We start from the raw sequence: 19,378 nt of genomic DNA, 5'->3' as shown, positions 1-19,378 counted from the left end.
GCATCTTTGGGAACCATCATTCAGACTACCTCACTGCTATAAACAGTACTGTAGGAACTTTTCAGACCTATCCCAGATCTGTAATTTTATGATGCGTCTTTATGAGGGACAACTGAAATTATTGTAGCCTCAGAAAGATTTATGAGATCAAGTAGAATAGTAAACAGGAAAACTGAGAGTCAGGACACGGGGGTGGCCCTGGATCTACCACTGACTTGCTATCTGTATTGGGGATCATTTGGCCCTTTTTCTGCTGTAAGTAACATCCTTGGTGCCTTCATCTGTAAGGTGAAGGAATTGGACATGCCTTTCAAACTGCATTTTCCATGATTCTTTGAATTAAAGCACTGCAAATTGTATAAATTAAAAACAACAAAGGTGTGTTAATAGAAAAGATTGATGGAGTATCCTTGGGCTAGATGTACCTTTTTCATAAAGCATGTAAGCATGTTTTAATCATTATAAGTCTTAGAAGAAAACATCACCTCAACCTTAATTAATTAACCATTTATTAAGCATGCCCTGTGTACAAGATGTTTTATATAAATCATCAGTAAAAATCTTATAAGTTAAGGACACTCTGCATACTTTTCAGGCTGTTTAAGTAATCTGTTCAAGGCTCCACATTAACAGAACGGTCATATTCATTTGGATACACATATAGGCTCTTTCCCTTAGATCCTGCTTCCTGTGTGCAAACTGTATAGAATTAATTGCAGCAGTGGTATTAAATCATTTACTTGACATTTCTAGAATAATTGGTAACACCCCATCATTAGGTCTGGGCATTTTTGATTCAGTGCAGCAGTTAGTTCTTTGTGAACCTGCCCAGCAGGGCAGAAGAGCACTCTATTTCTCTCGAAAGCAACTTTTCCTGCCCTAGACTGTGCAGAGGAACTGAGGGAAATTTCTTCATTCCCTTTGGCTCCTTTTACTGGTACTCGTGGTCAGGATGTGCACGTGCTACAGTTACGTGGCCAGCCATTCGCCAAGTTCCCTTGCCTTATGGAAACCAGATGGAAGCTGGAGTCGAAGTTCTCGGCCACAGAAGTGAGGCTGGGCTGCTCTTTGGATGGAATCTCTGAATTCAGGAGGCATAATCCTCTGTCCTCCCCCTCTCCCTGCCCCACTGCGCCTTCCAAAAACCAAGAGTCAATTTCAGAGATACAGCCTTTCTCTGTGTGTTGCCCAGATACTTTTCTTTTTTTAATTTGTAATTGCAACTTTGTTTGTAGCAAAAGCTCTATTTGGTTGTCATAAATTGTAACCAAGAGGAATAATATCCACAAAGCAGTCAGTACTAGCATATGCTTTGAATAGCCTAGATTGATAATGTGAGGTCTTGCACAACTTTGCTAACCTCAACTGGCATTTTGGGAGAATTCAACAAAGGCACAGTAAAACAAACAAACAAGTAAAAAACAAAAACAAAAACAAACAAAAAAGCAGGGAGAGTAGGGAGGGGAAATTTCAAAAGTGTTCCTCACTAGTGAAATTCAACAAGGTTAATTACGAACTCTATTTAGGAGTTTTCAGGGAATCTCATTTTAAGAGTAGGAGAGGTCTTAAAGCTCACGCAGTTAATTTCATCTAGCTCTTCCGTACTGGAAGAGCCTAGAAAAGCCCAGTTGTAGTTCTGTTGTGAAATATGATTGTCATAAAAATTCCTGTTTTCTAGTCACTAATTTTTGTAGCAGAAGGAGTAATGATAATTATAAAAGTAGAGCAATTGGTGGAATGTAAGTTACGAAGGGTTGAGAATTTCAGTTAAATAGGCAGCCACGCGTTACATGCTTTAGGGAAAGTCCAGTGCTGGGGTAAGAACACAGCATACGAGTCAGAAAGACACTGGACTTTCTTACTTATTGGCTGTGTGTCCTTGGGTAAGGTATTTAATAGTCTCTCTGAGTTTGCATTTTGGCATAAGGAGCAAAGTTAGAATGAGTTTAAAATGTGATGTAGCCCAGTGCTGGGCATGTGGTATGTGCTTAGGGATTGGTAGCTTCTACATTTGTTGTACTTGTTCCCTAAATTCTCTGTGTACCTATGCCTACCCTGAGGTAAGCTTGAAGTAGAGGACTATAGAGAAATTTATCTTTGGACCTAACCCCTGTCTTCCACCTAGAGCCCCTGCCCTTTTCCAGAAGGTCATGATCCTCTCTGGAGGAGTCTCAGTATGGCGAAAATTGGAGTAAGATAGGCTTGAGCACAATCCCTGAGCTGCGCATCCCGAGACAAATCACTTAGAAGAGGGCCAGGCGCACCATAGATGCTAAATAAATCTTAGTTGAGTAAATGAAGAAGGAAATGAATTGCACTTTTCTACACCTTTTCACCTGATGTATTTTTGTTTTTACTCATTCTTCAAGGCTTCATTTGTATTATTCTTCTGGAGACTTCCACCAAAACAGGGACAGACCTGTATTATAGCACTGGTCACAGGCTGTCCACCTCAGTGACAGATAAATGAGCTTCTCAATGGCAGGACTGTGACTTTGCAGTCTCTCAATGTAGCATGGCTTCTGCAAATCGATTGTCAAAGAAATAAATTAAATGAAAATGAAATGGGGGGGGCATCTGGGTGGCTTAGTTGGTTAAGTGTCCAACTCTTGATTTTGGCTTAGGTCATTATCTCATGGTTCATAAGTTTGAGCCCTGTGTTGGGCTCTGTGCTGACAGTGCGGAGCTTGCTTAGAATTCTCTCTCCCTCTCTCCTTGTTCCTACCCAACTCGTGCTCTCTCTCTGAAAATAAATAAATAAACTTCAAAAAAAAAAGAAAGAAAGAAAGAAATGAGATGGGTAATGGTAAAATGAAAAAAAAATGTAAATGAAAAACATCCTAAAGAGAGAATCCCAACTTCTGCCACCACACCTCCCTCACTTCTAGGCTTCTTCTGTGGTTCCCATACTCGGGTCCTTTAAGAGAATTAGTTGCATATTGCTTACTTCCTGCTCACTGTACAGTGACAGTAGTTTACTGCCAGTTCTTACGCTTATCTTGTCAGGAAGGTGACCCAGAATATTTCCCAAGTAGAAGCAGAAATCCATTGCCAAGGTGTGTCGCAGAGCTTTGCAGCATCCAAGACAGATTGACTGATTAGGCAAACATGATTTTGGTGGAGCATTTTTAAGACGTTGGACCACTAAGAAATTCTGTGTCACTCACCAGATTCAGAGCTTGATATACTCCAACCCAAATGATTCTTTCCTCTTAATTTCTTTTCAAGGAAGTATCTAGCTTTCAGTCAACTCAAAAACCCATCTCCTCTCTTTCTTCCTCTGAACATTATATCCATTATCAGATTCCATTATTTCTGTTTTGTTAACTGATAGGGATTTGCAGTCTGGTTCCAGTACTTACTAAGTTTTTGAGGCTAAGTCATTTGTATTCTCTGAGTTTTTTCATAAATGGGAGGGTGACCGAGTCTGCCTTCCTCCCACAGTGGTTGCCAGAATGAGATCTGATCACAGAAGGGAAACAGCTCTGGCACCTGTAAAACACTGGCCCTGTTAGTTGCCACTGTTTCTATGATGACCCTCTAGAGTGACCAACCGAATTTGCCACGGGCGATCCTGCTTTAGCACTGCAAGTTCCACGTCCTGGGAAAACACTCAACTCTGTGAAAACCAGAACATTCTCCCCCTTATCTCTGTTTCCCTTGCCTCCTTCCTGGTTCAGTTCCTTCCTACTGTGCATTTGTGCCTTTCCAGGATCTCTCAGGTCTGTCTCCACCCAACTCCACCCACCTGTTACCACTGGCAAGATTTCTCTGAAGTGCCATGTAGATAGAGTTACTTCTGTACAGTAAAGCAAAGGAACTGCCCCACAGGAAGAGAGAGAAAAGGAGGGAGACAACACATGCATGATCAAAAGGATGATGGATGTTCTCCCTGGCAGCTGGTGGGGAGTCCCAGAGGTGCTGCAGCGGGCTGACAAGTTCCTATCTGGACTTTTGGCGTGTGGCTGGCTCAAGCCCTCTGACCTCACACTCTGTTTCACATGATCCCTAACTTTGTGGGAGATTATAGGGAACAAAGGCTTTAAGGTCATTCTGGTTTGGATTCCTGGCAGAGCCGCTTCATAGTTGGCAAAGCCCGTGGAAAGAGAAAATGTGATGCCACAGCTGTGAAAGTCTGTCTCCCCTCCCCATAGGATCATGGTCGCAATGGCTGATGGGCAGCCCCTAAGGGACTGTAATCTCTGTGCAGGGCCATTGTCAGTAACTGGATGGGACTGAGTAAGGGGGCCCCACTGAGTTGCTTGCTGGACGGAATATGGCACTGCCAGCCCATGGCAAGAACAACCACTGCCTTGCCCCATCTAGAGATACTTGACATTAACTGTCCCCATGGCCACAGGCCTTTACTGGGGTAGAGGGCAAGGGCAGAAGACAGAGCTCTTTCTGCCAATAAGACCCAGCTGCTGTCCTGGGTGGAAGGCCTAGTGTAGTAGGCGGGGAGGGAAAGGTTGGGCAGCCGAGAGTCAGAATCAGGGATTAGGAGGCCTAGAACCCATCCAGACAGGCAGGAAAGTGGTGGGAAAGGAGAGTGTACCCTGAGTTGGGGGCTCTAAGTTCCTAGAATGTGCACCATTGTCCTATGAGGCTTCACTTATAAACTCAAATTCAGAGATAAAATTATTAAAAGATGAATTATTCATAAAAATGATAATAAAATATGACTTGAAATGATCGTTTCAAGATGGCGACAACTGGGGCCTTTTGAGCAGCAGGCCCTGTGCAACTGCGTCCACGACACCAGCTGGTTGCAGGTCTAGTTCACCTACCCCGTTACTTAGAGCAAGTCACATCTCCTTTCTGACCTCAGTCTCCTCACTTGTGAAATGGGCCACCATGAGAGGTAGATGGTATTTCACTACAGCATGTAGAATAGAAGCTCAATATGCATTGGTTTCCTTTCCTTTCCCATTGGCATACAGTTTAATAATGATTTCTAGCTGACTTTGGTCAGACTGAGTTCACTGAGAGGGCGGTTCTCTTTGGGACAAGAACAAGGTCTAGTGCAGTTGCAGAATCCTCAGAGCCAAGCACTGCAGCACATAGTATGTATACAACAGCACATAGTGTGTCCACAGAAATTGGGTTAATGAGTGAGCAACTTTATTTCATCTGTTTTAATATAGATCTTTTCCTTTTTTATTTTTCCAAGAGAAGCTTACTTAATTTGTCATCTATTACTTCATCTTGTCCTGTTATCCTTGAGTTGTACAAGGGAGTTCAGGAAGCCCTAGCTGAGGATACTGTAATACAGTATAAATTAAAATAAAGTGTATAAGTTGTAGAATGGAGCAGGCCCTCCAAAATAAAAAGCACTAGAAAATTATAAAGAGAAAAACTAGTTTATGTGACTCTAAACTATAGGAAATTTAACTATATAATCTATTTGTTAGATGTAATAACATATGAGAAGAAAGAAGGCCAGACGGAGGTTTACCAAAATTGCCACAGTAGTCATCTCTAGAAATGAGAATTGGAGTTTATTTTTCTTTTCTTAACACTTACTAAATTTTCCAGATTTTGTGTAGCTAATATGTATAATAAAGGTATATCATTTACATTATTTTTCCAATATAGAAAGCATCCCTTAAGGCCTAGGATAAATAATATTTCTTCCATACAACAATCATGTTCTTTTTCCATCTTTGCTAACTTTATATACACCACAACCCCGTAAGGTGAATATTCTTATTATCCTCATTTTGCAGATGAAAATACTAACGTTTGGGGAGCCTGGGTAGCTCGGTTGGTTAAGCGACCCACTCTTGATTTGGGCTCCGGTCATGATCTCACGGTCATGAGACTGAGCCCTGCATTGAGCCCCGTGTCAGGCTCTGCACTGGGCATGGAACCTACCTGAAATTCTTTCCTTCCCTCTCCCTCTGCTCCTCCCCTCCTTTCATGCATGTTCTCTCTCTCTCTCTCTCTCTCTCTCTCTCTCTCTCTCTCTTTCTCTGTCAAGTAAAAATAATAACAAACTTAAAAAAAGAAAACACTGATGTTAAATGACAGTAAAAACTTGAGCAGGGTCACATTGCTAGGAATGGCAGGTCCAGGGTCCTTACCCACTACACTCCCTTCCAAGTGCCTTGTACCTTGCTTAGTACACTCTGCTCTGCTGTTTAGCTATCCCTCATTTTAGACTGGAAGTGATGTGTGTTTACTAACTGTGGTTTGCCTGTCCTTGGATTCCCCACAGAACCTCACAGGCAGGGCTCAATAGGAACCAAGTGCTGGTCGAATGAATGCTTGACAATGAACGAAGGTAGACGCCACCCAATATGCCAGTGAGATTTGTGGCCAGTACCAACTCTGCTTTTTACTGCAGCCACCTCCTGGGAAGACTGAGATCATCTGCTACAGTTCTGACTGTGGCTGCCAGCATCTCAAAGCAAAAGCAGTTATATACTTTTAAAAGTACTTTTTAATACCAAAGCAACAGATATTAAACTAGAGGCTATGCGCCCCAAAGTCAAGGTTGTTCTCTTTTGTTTTGACCCAGTCTGCTCCAAAGTGGATTGAAAAGTGCTTTTAATTCATTGGTTCCAGAGGCGTTGTGACAGGTCTTAATAATGTAGGTGTTGTTGGATTGTGAAGGGAGAGATTATATTTACAAACAATAATTTACGGTCTTAAGTCAATGGCCTTGAAAAGCCCTTATAGCTTTCAGGAGGGGTTTATGGGGCAGAACAAGGGCTTGTTTGAATCTACAAGTTACAGGAGTAAGATTCCAGTACATTATAACCAGATAGCTCTTTTTATGGACTTCTGCCAATTGGTGCTAAGCTGTCCTCATTGGATAAGCCACAATTTTGGCATCTTTGGCCTAAAAACTGAACATAGCGCAAAACGGTGTTTCATCAGATATTTTAGAAATTTTGGTGCGTTGTGTTTTTTAGGATGAAAGGATCTCTTTCCTCTCTCTCCTCCCTCGGCTATTTCTCTTTTAAAAGTTTAAAACTGACTCCCGTGGATTCTTTGTATTCTCCCAAGAAATGTGACTAAACTAGCTAATCACATGAGAGGTATCTATTGATGTTAATGTCTTATTGTAGAGAAAAACAACATGGAATAGGAAAATAATTTTTGGTCTTCTTGAGAACAAATTTGAGGCTGCACATGTTGAGTTTCAGAATATTGATTTGTGTTTGCATGGAGTGACTGCCACTTACCGGTTGTAGTGGACAATTCACCACCTGGCCACAGCTGATCAGACCAGGGATGGATGCTTAATCCAATCAGATTCTCTGCCCTGAAATGTTTGAATTGTAACTAAGAGATTAATTTCAGTCTGGGATATTTGTTCGAATTTGGGTAAAGAATTGTTAGGAGCTTGAGTGAGGCAGAGAAAGCTAGTCAGCAGGGAGAGAAGAATAAAGGAGACACAAAGAAAGAGTGATAGCATGAGAGAGGCTGTGTCTAAAGTCCTCCAGTCTGCTCCCAAAATATGACTTTGAATTTAATGGAATATTTTTTCGCCTGCCTGCAAATTCTCAGTCTTCATCAAGCTGCTTCAGATTGGTTTCTGACACTTGCAAACTGGAGAACCTTGTGTATATGTCTATCACCACCCTAACCACTTTGTTTTAACCCAGTCTGTGGGTCACTTTTCCCCATTAAATTGAAACTTTCTCAAATTCACAGACCTATTTCTTCCTATGCCCCACACTTAGCATATGTCTGGCACAGAAAGAAGTTGAGTGACTATTCGATGAATGGATGAGGGAATAGAGATGATGCCCTGTCAGCTTCATTCATTGAGGAGACCTTCATATTAGAACAGTATACATAGGTGCCAGTAATTTTTAGAAGGTAGGTTCACACACACACACACACACACACACACACACACACCCAGGATTCTGGGAAACCACTGTGGCAATAAGAAGAGGAAATCATTTGTCAACTGCAAAGTAGATTTTAGAGAGATAAATGTAGTAAATTGGGATGCATATCTAGAAAGGTTGTTTCTTGAAAGGGGATAGAACAGAGAAATTGGCTTGGAGGTAGATGAAAGAGGAATGACCTAAGGCCTAAATTGAGAAGACTTTGTTTCCCAGAACTACCTCCGAGAGGACTCCTGCGTCCTCTGCATTTGGTATGTGACATCGATAAGTCCTCCGACACCCAAGGAGGTGCCCTGTGCACGGGGAGAGTTCCATATGTTCACGTGTTTCCTTGGGAGAGATGGAAGGTAGTCAGGAGCTGATTACCATGCCCAGGCACACTCATGTGAATCTGCCAAACGTAATAGCTAAAGAGGCCTTGACATGTTTCCATTTCTGATTCTGCCCTTATAAAATGTGTTGCTAATTAAAATAACTGCCAGCTCAGACTCCTGCAAGGAAACCCATCCACGTGCTCAGAGTCTGTTGTTTTCCATGTTTCTAGCTCTGGTTAAATAAATAAAAACTACAAAACCAGCAGCAGAACCCAACTATCTGGGACAACCTAAGGGGGACCCTGCCTCATATGTAAGTAATTAGGTAATGCATTAATTCAATCTTCTCTGCACTAGAGAAGGAAAGGGTTAAGTAGCAGATTATGCTACTTCTACACAGTGCTATAGGCATGTTTGATTTGGCAAGTAGAAAAAGAAGCACAAAAACACATGTCCTGACAAAGTCAAGAATTATCAAATCGAATTCAATACACTTACCAAATTGAATTTGGAGTGTGTGTCTTTCTTCTTCGTTTGAGACATGGTTTATGCAATCGCTTAAAAATTCGTATCTACTCATTTCACTCCTTGCCATATCTCCTTCATTGGCTTTCCATTGTATTTTGCATAAAGTTTAAGCTCCTTTATATGGCTAGAAGACTCACATCTCATGTACCTTCCTAGCTTCTGGTCTCATCGCTCACTCTTTAGCCACACTAAGCTACTTGCAGTGCCCTGAAAGTGCTATATTCTCGCCTTTCTCCATGCCTTTGCATATGCTGTTCCATCTGTCTAGAATGCCCACCCTCTCTATTCTTATTCCTCTGGCCAACTCCTAAAGAGTTGTACTACCTAGGTCAGGAGTCTGCTTATTTAGGAAGTCTCCTCTGTCATCTCCACTTCCCACTTCCCCTACAGCAAATCTGTAGAGTTATTGCCTTTGGGCTTTCCTGGCTCTTGCTCTATCCTTTACTATTACACCTGCCCCATGGTAGTTGACATGAATGAAGAAGGAATGCTCTGCTCTGCAGTATGTTTTTGGCCCAAATGTTAGGGCACCCAAGACCCAAATGTTGTAGAATCCTGATCGATAAAGGAGGGTTTGCAAAGCTGACACTGTATGGAGGACTGAGGACCAAAACCACTAACCAGTCTTAGAAATGATATGTGAGTAGAAGCATGAAACAATAACTTCATTCATTCATTCATTCATTCATTCATTCTTCATTCATACTTTGAGCTATTTTTTATTAAATATTAAATATTTTTTAAGCACCTACCTTGTGCTAGATCTATACAGAGTGCTGGGGATTATAGGTGGTTCCTTATAGATAGGCACTTAACAGGTTAGTTAGAAAGACATATGTACAAACATGCATGCAATTATATATAAGCAGTCATTTAATCACAAACTTGATTAGACCTACAAATTAAAAGCAAGGCATTAAATGAAGACTGTAATAGGGAGATCTAACCCAATCTGAAAGTCTAAGAAAGCACCCTGGAAAAAGTGCTATTCAAGGTGAAATAGTCAGGATGTCTGTGCTATAAAGCAGAGTAGGAGGCAGAGGATACCAGACAAGAGGAACAGCATGTGGATAGGCTCAGAAGTAGGAGAGAGATGGATGTGTTCAAGGAAGAAGGCAAGACAAATGGAGGTAGAACAATGTAACGAAAAGGCATAGAGAAAGAGAGGAGCCTGGAGAAGTAGATGGGATACATCATGCAGAGCCTTGTCACACAAGGCAAGACTCTTGAGTCTTACTCTGAGTGTAAATTACTGAGAGGGTTTAAGCCTCTTTTCGATCCAACTCACAATGTTAAAATTATTTTGGCAGCAGTGTGGCAAATGGATTGGAAAGGGGTACGTGTGGGAGAGAGTAGACCAATTGGGAGGTTGCTGCAGTATTTTCAGGAGAGATGGTGGCTCACCATAAGACATTTGGAGGAATGATGTGGAAGAGTGCATGGAATCAGGAGATACTGAAGAACTAGCATCAGTGGCCTTGGGATTGATTAACTGTCAGGGTTGAGGCAGAATGAGTGCTAAACACTGGACACAAATAGGTTCATTCAATGAACAAATAGCTATTAACTGCCTATTATGTGCCAGATCAGCTCATTGAGCTCCTTACACATATCTCTGACTGCCTTCTCTCAAACGCTGTAACACAAGTCTGTTTGTAAGAGAGCATTAAAAAGTTTACTTTAATGCCTAATTGACTGTAATATAAGCTTTCAAAAGAAAGTTTCCCACTAAGCATTTATCAGCTCATATGTTGAGCTGGTCACAACTCATCATCTTATTCCCACCCACTGCCACTGAAGACAGTTCTCTTTCCATGAGCATTTCTTGTAGTCTTGCATCTGGGCCCTGTCATATAGTCCTAGTTGTCTGCTTACGATATTTTGAGAATCTGTCCCTCAGCCCCTCCCTCTGACTTGCTTGGGCAGGTAACACATTGAATTCCACCTCAATCGCTTACTAATTGCATTATGTTAGGTACATTACTAATCTCCCTAACTTTAGAGTTCTCCTCCCTAAGTAGGGTCAGTTAAATTGATGTCGGTATCACTAATATCTTTATGGTAAATTGGGTTAAGTGTGCTTCCTAGTGTGATTTAATATGAAGTAAAGAGACTCACCTATGATGTATTCTTGCCACAGACTTTTAACTAGAATATAACTAAACCTATAGATGCAACTTCCAGCTTACTAGAAGGAATAGGACCTAGGAATGTCAATAGGACAAAAAGAATAGACATCATGAGGAAACAACACAGCAAGAGAACAAGTCCTGAAAGTGGACGTTCTACATAACAACTAGCCTGGCTTCTTCAATGGGCCAAGGAAATGGGGATTGTTCTGTATTTTCAAACGACTTAAGAGAAGGGGCATAATAGCCAAATGCACTACATTGTCTTTGATTGGGAAATGCTTGAAGGTACAACTCAGAAAATTTGGAATGTAATTGGGAAAATTTGGGTATGAAAATTGTAGTAGATGATGTTACAGAGTTACTGTGGTTTTTTTCTGTTAATTTTATTAGGTATTTGAAGGAATTTGTTCTCATCATTTAGAAATGCAAAGTCAAGTATTTAAGGGAGAAATATCCTGATATCTGTGTTTTACTTTGGAAATTGTGTATGTGTACATACATGTGCATACACACATGAACTAAAATGTAGTGAAATGTTATTGCTATGTAAGTCCAGGTGATATATAGGTGTTTATTGCACTTTTTCTCTCTACTTTTCTATACTTAATAATAAAAAGTGAAATAGAATCATAACTATATCACAATGTTATGATGACGAGGGACAATGTGTCTCAAAAGACCTCATTTGTCTTAAATGCCATTAAGTAAATGAGTATTCTCTTTCACAATTTTCTTCCCGTCAGTGCATCGGAACCTCACTCAAATCCAGAATCGCATTGCATGCCCCAGCCATGCCTCAGCAGAGCTTACTCAGAAATCACTAGAACCCCCTGGAGGGTAATAGGGATGTGAGCTGGCAGACTGGCATCATGCTTGGTGGGATAAACTCTTTAAATTTCTGGCCTGTTCACTACCATACACAAAAATACCACAGTCCTTTTCCCACTTGAAAAGCAAAACTCAGATAACATATTCATGTTTGCAAGTACACACTTGTTAAAGAGTAGAAAGATCTTTGCCAAGCTGGCCACATGGTCTTTACATACAAGGTGTGATACTGGCCTCAACACAGTTCTAAAACTCACATTTATGAGGGAGTTTAACTGGACTCCTAGTCACAAGCCATTTGTCTGACCTCCTCTGTTTCTCCCAGGTCTGCGCTAGATACGGAAGAGTGATGTGTGTGCAACACGTGGTGGGGGTGGGAAAGCCTGCCTGAGGATGGAGTCGGGAGGCATCAGCCTGCCATGGCCTGTGGATGCACAGTACACAGACATATCCTACTTTGCTCTCGCCGCTCTGACAAATAGAGAGCACCTCCTTTCACCCCCAAAAGTGTCCCGCTTCAATGATAAATTATTCACTCCTCCCAAATATACACCCTGTTTCTCTCTATGAACTGGCCCTCGACCCATTCCTAGTCAGTCCCTGTCCTGCCACCCCTCTCCGCACTGTCACCTCCACCCTGCAGCGAGCCGTCTGTGTCAGTCTACTTGAAGGTGCACCCGTGAGCAATGCTGTCTCTCACCTCTACAGGTGTGCATTGGCTGACGGTCTGCCAAGGATGCCCTCACATCCTTCCCCACCCTTACCTTTCTCTGTCTGGCCAACTCCTTCCCTTCTCAGAGGCTTGAGTTCAAAGTCATCTGCTCCAGGAAACTTCCTAGACTCTGTAGAGAGGCGTTGCATCTTTCTGCTGTGTTTCTCCCAGGGCCAGGGCAAAGGTACTAAGGACGTGCGTTGGGTGCAAAAGTTAAACAGGCTTCCATTATCAGGGTGGTATTAGTGCTGACTCTGCGTATCCCGGGGTCCTGACAGCGAGTGGCTCCTTCAGTTTTGCCCCATAGGTGCCTCGCTCGCCTCACCCCTATCCTGACCCTGGATTCAACATTTCCTACAGCCCGTCATCATGATTACACTGTAGAATTTTATTTGTTGGTCTGTCTTCCTGGTTGGAATGTGAACGCCTTTAGCTGAGGGGTCATGTCTTATTCCTTCCTAACCTCAGTCCATAGCACTGTGCCCGGCACACAGGAAGTGTTTCTAAATGATGAAGAAGTCAAATGTGGGAAGCGCATGTGGAATTAGAGACTTCTCAAACTATTGGGGACCAGTTGGCATCTGCTAGAGAGCTAGGAGAGGATTCAGAGATGGAAAAATTGGATAACATGTAAAATTTGTCATTTGAAATATTCCTGGTAGCCATATATTAGCAAACTGCTTAACAATACTATCTTCCCTCTAGGGAAACCTGAAGAAAGTTGCCTAGGTACAAGGTCTGAAACATCAGCAAAGCTTTGAGTAGGATGAAATTAGATTAAATCAAACTAAAACCGGGTTTCTTCCAAATAAGGAACCTCCCTTAATCTCCTCCATCCCTCACTCTATTCACATAGTGTGTCCCTGGTACCAGTTCAGAAGGAATGGCCTGGGCTGGACTTTAGGAAGGCTCTTTCATGAGTCCATCGCTGTGCCATGCCCCTCACGGAGTTTATAGTATTTAATCACCACAATGATCAGTGAAACAAGAGCTCATGTCCCTGTTCTATGGAAGGGAAAAGTGAGAGATGGGTTACCTTTCCTGAAGCCACACAGCTAGCAGATGGATAAAGAAGAATACCTCCTGTGTTCAGGGCAATTAAAACTTTCATGCTTGCTATAGCCCTATTCCCTAACCCACACAACAGTGGTCACTGATTAAAAATATAAATAGGTTAATGGAACGCTTACATTTATTCATGGAAATATTTGAGCACCTACCGTGTACTGTACTGTGGGTGTAAAGTCCATGTAGGAAAACTTTGTTGGGGTTGGGGGGAGGGGAAGAGAGGGAAGATAGATACTAAACGAGTCATAGGTGGATTTAGAAAAGTAAACATAGTCTTATAGAATGTTCTTCAGGAAAGAAGGCATAAAAATTGAAGTAGTGTGTTTGCAATAAGGCCAAAAGCTGTAAGACCAAAGAACCCCAACCACAAAACTGTCCTTTCAAACTTCTGCAAAGACAAACACCTCCTGTGCGTCATGTAATTAACCACAAGTCAGGTGTTTAGTTGTGGGTGAAGGCAGAGGAGACAATCGTGCAGGGAATTTTTAGGAGAAGTATCTGGTGATTGTTTTTTGGTGCACTTTTTTGGGTGGGGGCAAGAGGCATACTTTTGGGGATCAGGAGCTAAAATCTCAACTTCATTTTTATAGTGTAAACAGAGGCTGAACCTTCACCGAGCAGACCCACTGAGGCATGACTGCAAGCCCCACAATTTGGCCTGTTTGATTTATGTGTTTCCTGGACAGACTACTGTTGTGTAGGAGCCCTGTGAAAACTTCAAAAAGGTCATTAAGGCTGAAAGGCTTCTTAATTCATTTTCAAATTACTCACTCCTCCTTTCCAAAAGCCAGAGACAGGAGAGCTCAAGTGATCTCAGTCAAGTTTTCCCCACTGAAGCTTTACTTTCTATGACAGAGTTACAAATACTTTCGGCTCCATTTTGCATACATTCTAGAGAGCTTCTTGGCAGGGTCTGCAAAGTGTGTTTTCATATTCCTTGGATCTCATCTTTGTAGCATGGCCTCATGAAAAACATCACATTCCAAGTGTGACTGGGAAGCTTCATTCACCACAGAGTTTGCCAATAACATGTGGGGAGTGTATTGTCCCTCCGGCCAGCTCATCATATCCAAACAAAATGTGTTCTCTTCGATTTCAGCTGACTCATTTCCATAAGATACAAGTTGATGCTATTTACTAGATACCCAAAGACCCAATTTGAGAATCTAAACTGTGGTAGAATTAAATATACAACAGTTTTTAACTCATTATATATCATTAGAATCTTAGCAGGAGACTAATGGCACACTCCAAGGGTTTAGCTGAATATAATTTTGTGAAGAGAGTATTTATGAGGCATGGGCACCATAAAGGGAATACGCAAGGCATGGTGTATTCCAGGAGTTGTCAACATCAGGAAGGACTTGCTGCCCCAGGCGGAAAGGGATGGGAGGTAGGCCTTGGACTCTAGACCCCTGGAAGAGGGGTGGACCGACACAGGCCCCATAGCTGTTGGAATTCAGCATGACTCAGGAAAGCAAGGCTGGGTAGAAACAGGAGAAGAAATGCCTGACCTCCCTCTCCTTGCACCCTCTAATCTCCTGCTGGTGCTGCCCATTAGCCAAGCCCAGGGAGTACTCATCAATGAGGTCAGCCTGCTGGGGGTCCATGATAGAGAAGGGCAGAGACTTGTTTGGGGTCTCTATATACCCCAAATCTGAAATACCAACCCATTTCTGATTTTACTCTGAGAGACAGAGTGGCATAACTGAATGAACAGAGGTTTTCGTGTAAGGAAGATCAAGACCCAAATTCCACCTACTAATGGTCATATCTTGGGGTCTTTTCTGGAGAAAACCTGTTGGACTGCTTCACGTGAATTCTAACTTACCCTCTCTGAATTTCAGTGTCTTCCTCCAGCAAAATGGAAATAATAGCTTCCTACTTACCTACCTGCTTGAATTGTTGTGAATATTAAACAAGTTGCCCAAGGAGAAGAGCCTGACATAATGTTGGACACTTAGAACGTATTTGGCATTTGTTGATTTCCTCCAATTAGTTATCCCTTATACGGTGACATGCCTGCCCTGTGGAGGTGGGAGAACCAGTCTGACCATTTATTTCTTTTTTACTGGGAGTCCCCTGTTGACTCATAGCTGGAAAGGTAGGTGGGACTTGTTTAAAAACTTGTTTACTGGGGTCCCCTTTTCAGTAAAGAACTGACCGTTTTCCTAGTGTCACTTTTTAAAGAAAACCTGTCTGGACATCTTTAGGAAAACTCCGATTTCATCTCTCCACAGGGGCATTGGTGCTTAGGGAGCTGGTCCCCGCATTGCTGTATGAGTCTTCACCATTTCTTTAGCAACTTTCATTCCACATTCATAGGCTAATGCTCAAAAAGTTTGTCCTTCCTCCTGTTGTGCGTTAGCTGTTGACAAGACATTGGCTGCTTTTGCAAGAACTTGGTCAATTCAGTTCCTGATCGTAGGGCCATTTCCTTCCTACTTGAAGTCACTAGGGAGGTTTCTGTTTGCTGTATGTTGTTATTTGCTAGTTTGGGAACAGGTGGGAATGTTTGGTTCATTGTGAATTTTGGCTGGACCCTTGGAAAGCTTACTGGTGATTGAAAAATGAAAAGCCACAGTAGTCATTCACTTACTGTTCATTGGTTCAAACTAGGAGTTATGTACTGGGCATAATCCCTAATTCTCATAACCACCATGGAAGGTAGTATCTTATTTTCATTTGAGGAAACGGAGGCTCATCAGATTAGATGGGGTGGCGGGGGGGTGGGGGCATGTCCAGCTTCTAAGAGGTAGAACTAGAGACCATGGCTCTATCTGAATCAAAACACAGAACTCTGTTTATCTTTAAGAGGGTTACAGAGAATCAACTGCAATATTTTCATCCAGCTGTGGCCATTTAAAAATAAAAATCACAAGGCTGCGAGTTTCTTCATGACAAGGCATAAGTTTTATTCACCTCTCTCTTCTCACTGCTGACCACTGCCCCTGCCATAAATTGGGTGCCTGATTAATGTTGGTTGAATGAAAAAATGATTGACTGAATGAATCTTCTATACAAAGATACTTTTGTCTATGTGTAGCATTTTTTTCTAATGCATATTTATATTTCATTTGACAGTGTTTGCAAATTGCATAATATTCCCCTTCAGTATAACTTGCAGTGTGGAAATGCTTCCATATGCTGGATGTTTCCCCTCATTTGACTGAGGGAGAAAAAAGGCTAAGAGAAACATCACATAGTGGGTAAGCATCCATATAAACACGAATTGTAGAATATACTGTTCACGAATGGTGTATTTTGGCAGGGTAATTTTGCAAAAAGATTGAAGTAGACATTCAATTTGGATTGATATGGGTGATAAAATGTTCTTGTGCAGCTAACTATAGTTTTATATTAATCCATTATGTTGTAAGAGGTATAGAGTAGGGGAGAAGAGCATGGGTCCTGGAGCAGCTGACAGTATACATATCCAGCCTCCATTAGTTAATAGCTATGTGACTTGGGCAGCTTAGTAAATCTATGTCTTAGTTTAACTCCTTCGCAAAATAGGGATAGGAATACTACCTCCCTCATGAGATGATTAAGAGCATTAAATGAGTTAATACAAGAGGAGTTCTTAAATTTGTGTCTGATTCAGTAGCAAGGCTCAATAAATGTTATTATCCTCAGTGCATGGAGTCTAGTTCAGAAAAGTTCTCTTTTTTGTCTCTATCCCCATTATTCCTACCTTATTTTAGGAAGTCATCAAGTTTTGCCTGACTTACTTTACTGTCTAGCTCACCCTTCACATTGTCAGTGGAGTGACTCCTTGAAGACTCGCATTAAACCCGGCCCCTTACCTTCTCCAAACAATGCCACTATTCCTAATCAACTTCAGGACTAAGTACAATCCCCTAGCATTACATTCAGGGTCCTTCATAAACTCAATCCTTTCTCCTCTTTTGGTCTCATCTCTTGTCACTCCCACATGTATGCTATACTACAAATACCAACAAATGCCGAAAGTGGAAAAGTTATACTGGCTTGATGGATAAGTAATACTTCAGTAAGAGGAATGAGCAGATAATTTTGCTGATGGGCTCATGGAAGCCTTCAAAGGAAAGATATTTAAGTTGTATCTTGAAGAATAAGTTGATATTGGCCAAGGAAGGTAGGGAAGTACATGATTAGGTGGATTATCTAGATCGAGTGAAGGATTTGTGCCCTGAAACAGAAAAACAAGGTGTATTCATGGCATGAGAACTTGTCTAATGCTGAGAGGGATGAATTGAGGGATGCTTCAATGTGGGATTGAAGGAAAAGGGAGCGTGAAAAAGAGCCCTTATATCTGGCATGAATGCCTGAATGGAATAGTGTGATGTTGTTAATGAAGGTGAGGAAAATACAAGAAAAATGTATGGTGTGTGTGTGTGTGTGTGTGTGTGTGTGTGTGTGTGTGTCTGTGTGTGTGTGTGTGTGAGAGAGAGTTTGCAACTGGAAACAATAAGTATCTGGTCCGTTTTGTACACATGTGTACAAAAGCCACTTGGGAATATTTAATATTAAGCTCCTGATCTTGTCCCCAGTCTTACCTTCAGATTTGTATCCTGGCAAATTTCCCCTTCTTAGCAAATGGCAGCTCTATTCTTTACAGTCCTCCATGATTCTTCTCTCTTAAATCCTATTTTTGATCCTTCAGCAAATTCAGTTTTCCTTTTCTTCAAAATATATCCAGCAATTGATCGTTTCTTACCATATTCGTGGCTACCGCTCTCTTCAAAGTCACCATCATCTTTTATGGGATAATTGAACATTGTCATTTTTTTTTTCAGAGAGAGTAGGGAGGAAGGGGCAGAGGAAGAGGGAGAGGGAGAGGGAGAGGGAGAGGGAGAGGGAGGGAGGGAGGGAGGGAGGGAGAGAGAGAGAGAGAGAGAGAATCTTAAGCAGGTTCCACACTGATTGTGGCTCCAATGCAGAGCTCAGTCTCACGACTGTGAGATCATAACCTGAGCTGAAATCAAGAGTTGGACACTTAACCAATGAAGCCACTCAGGCACCCCTGGGATTATTGAAATAGTCCCTAAACTGTCAGAGTCAGAGTGGTCCTCTCTCTCTCTCTCTTTTTTTTTTTTACTTTAAGTTTATTTAAAGTAAAGGTTTTTACTTTAAGTTTATTTATTTATTTTGAGAGAGAGACAGAGAGACAACCAGGGGTGGTGCAGAGAGAGAGAGAGAGAGAGAGAGAGAATCCCAAGCAGGCTCCATACTGTCAGCATATAACCCAATGTGGGGCTGAAACCCACCAACCATGAGATCATGACTTGAGCTGAAACCAAGAGTCAGATGCCTAACTGAGCCACCCAGGCACCCCCAGAGTGGTCCTCATAAAAAGAAGTCAGATCATGACTACACTGTTCACAGCTTCTATATCCTTCCCATCTTGCTCAGACCAAAATCCCAAAGTATTTACAGTGATGGTTTGCAAGATGCAGCCCTCAGAGCTCCTGGCTCTAATGCTATTTAGACTCCTACTCCCATCCTCTTTGGCACCTCTCTGCCCTAGTGGATTCTTTACTGTTCCTGAGACATGTGTGACATCCTTCTACCTATTAGCATTTCCAATGACTATTCCCCTGCCTAGAACGGCTTCTCCTCAGATGCTCACCTAGTCATCTCCCTCGCCTCCTCAGGTCTTCACTCCAATGTCATCTACTCAGTGAGGCCTTCTCTGACTGCCTTACTAAAATCGGCAGGTCCCTCTTACCTCTGATTTCCCAGTGCATCCGTTGCTTTTCTGCATTTTTTCTTTAGCACATATCACCATCTATCATACTCTTATGTACCATTAGCTTTTATCTATTATTTGTCTCCCCCCACCCTCTTGCATCTATCTCTAATACATGTGTCATGATGGCCCTGATTCCTGTACTGTTCCCCTCTCTGTTCCCTATACCTCGAATGGTGCCTGACCACAAGTTGTTCAAT

The 19,378-nt window shown here is 42.0% G+C and overlaps 1 long non-coding RNA gene across 1 annotated transcript in view; it reads right to left on the bottom strand.

Annotated features, from left to right (window-relative positions):
• Positions 1–18,274, bottom strand: part of LOC122474284 — a 38,784-nt gene extending 20,510 nt beyond the window's left edge. The window contains exon 1 of the long non-coding RNA XR_006294882.1: positions 17,986–18,274. This is a non-coding gene — a long non-coding RNA (uncharacterized LOC122474284). The remainder of the gene's footprint in view (positions 1–17,985) is intronic.
• Between the last annotated feature and the right edge of the window lie 1,104 nt (positions 18,275–19,378).

This window comes from Prionailurus bengalensis, chromosome D4 (genome assembly GCF_016509475.1).
Source record: "Prionailurus bengalensis isolate Pbe53 chromosome D4, Fcat_Pben_1.1_paternal_pri, whole genome shotgun sequence".
Classification (NCBI taxonomy): domain Eukaryota; kingdom Metazoa; phylum Chordata; class Mammalia; order Carnivora; family Felidae; genus Prionailurus; species Prionailurus bengalensis.
This window is presented reverse-complemented; position numbering and strand designations above follow the sequence as displayed.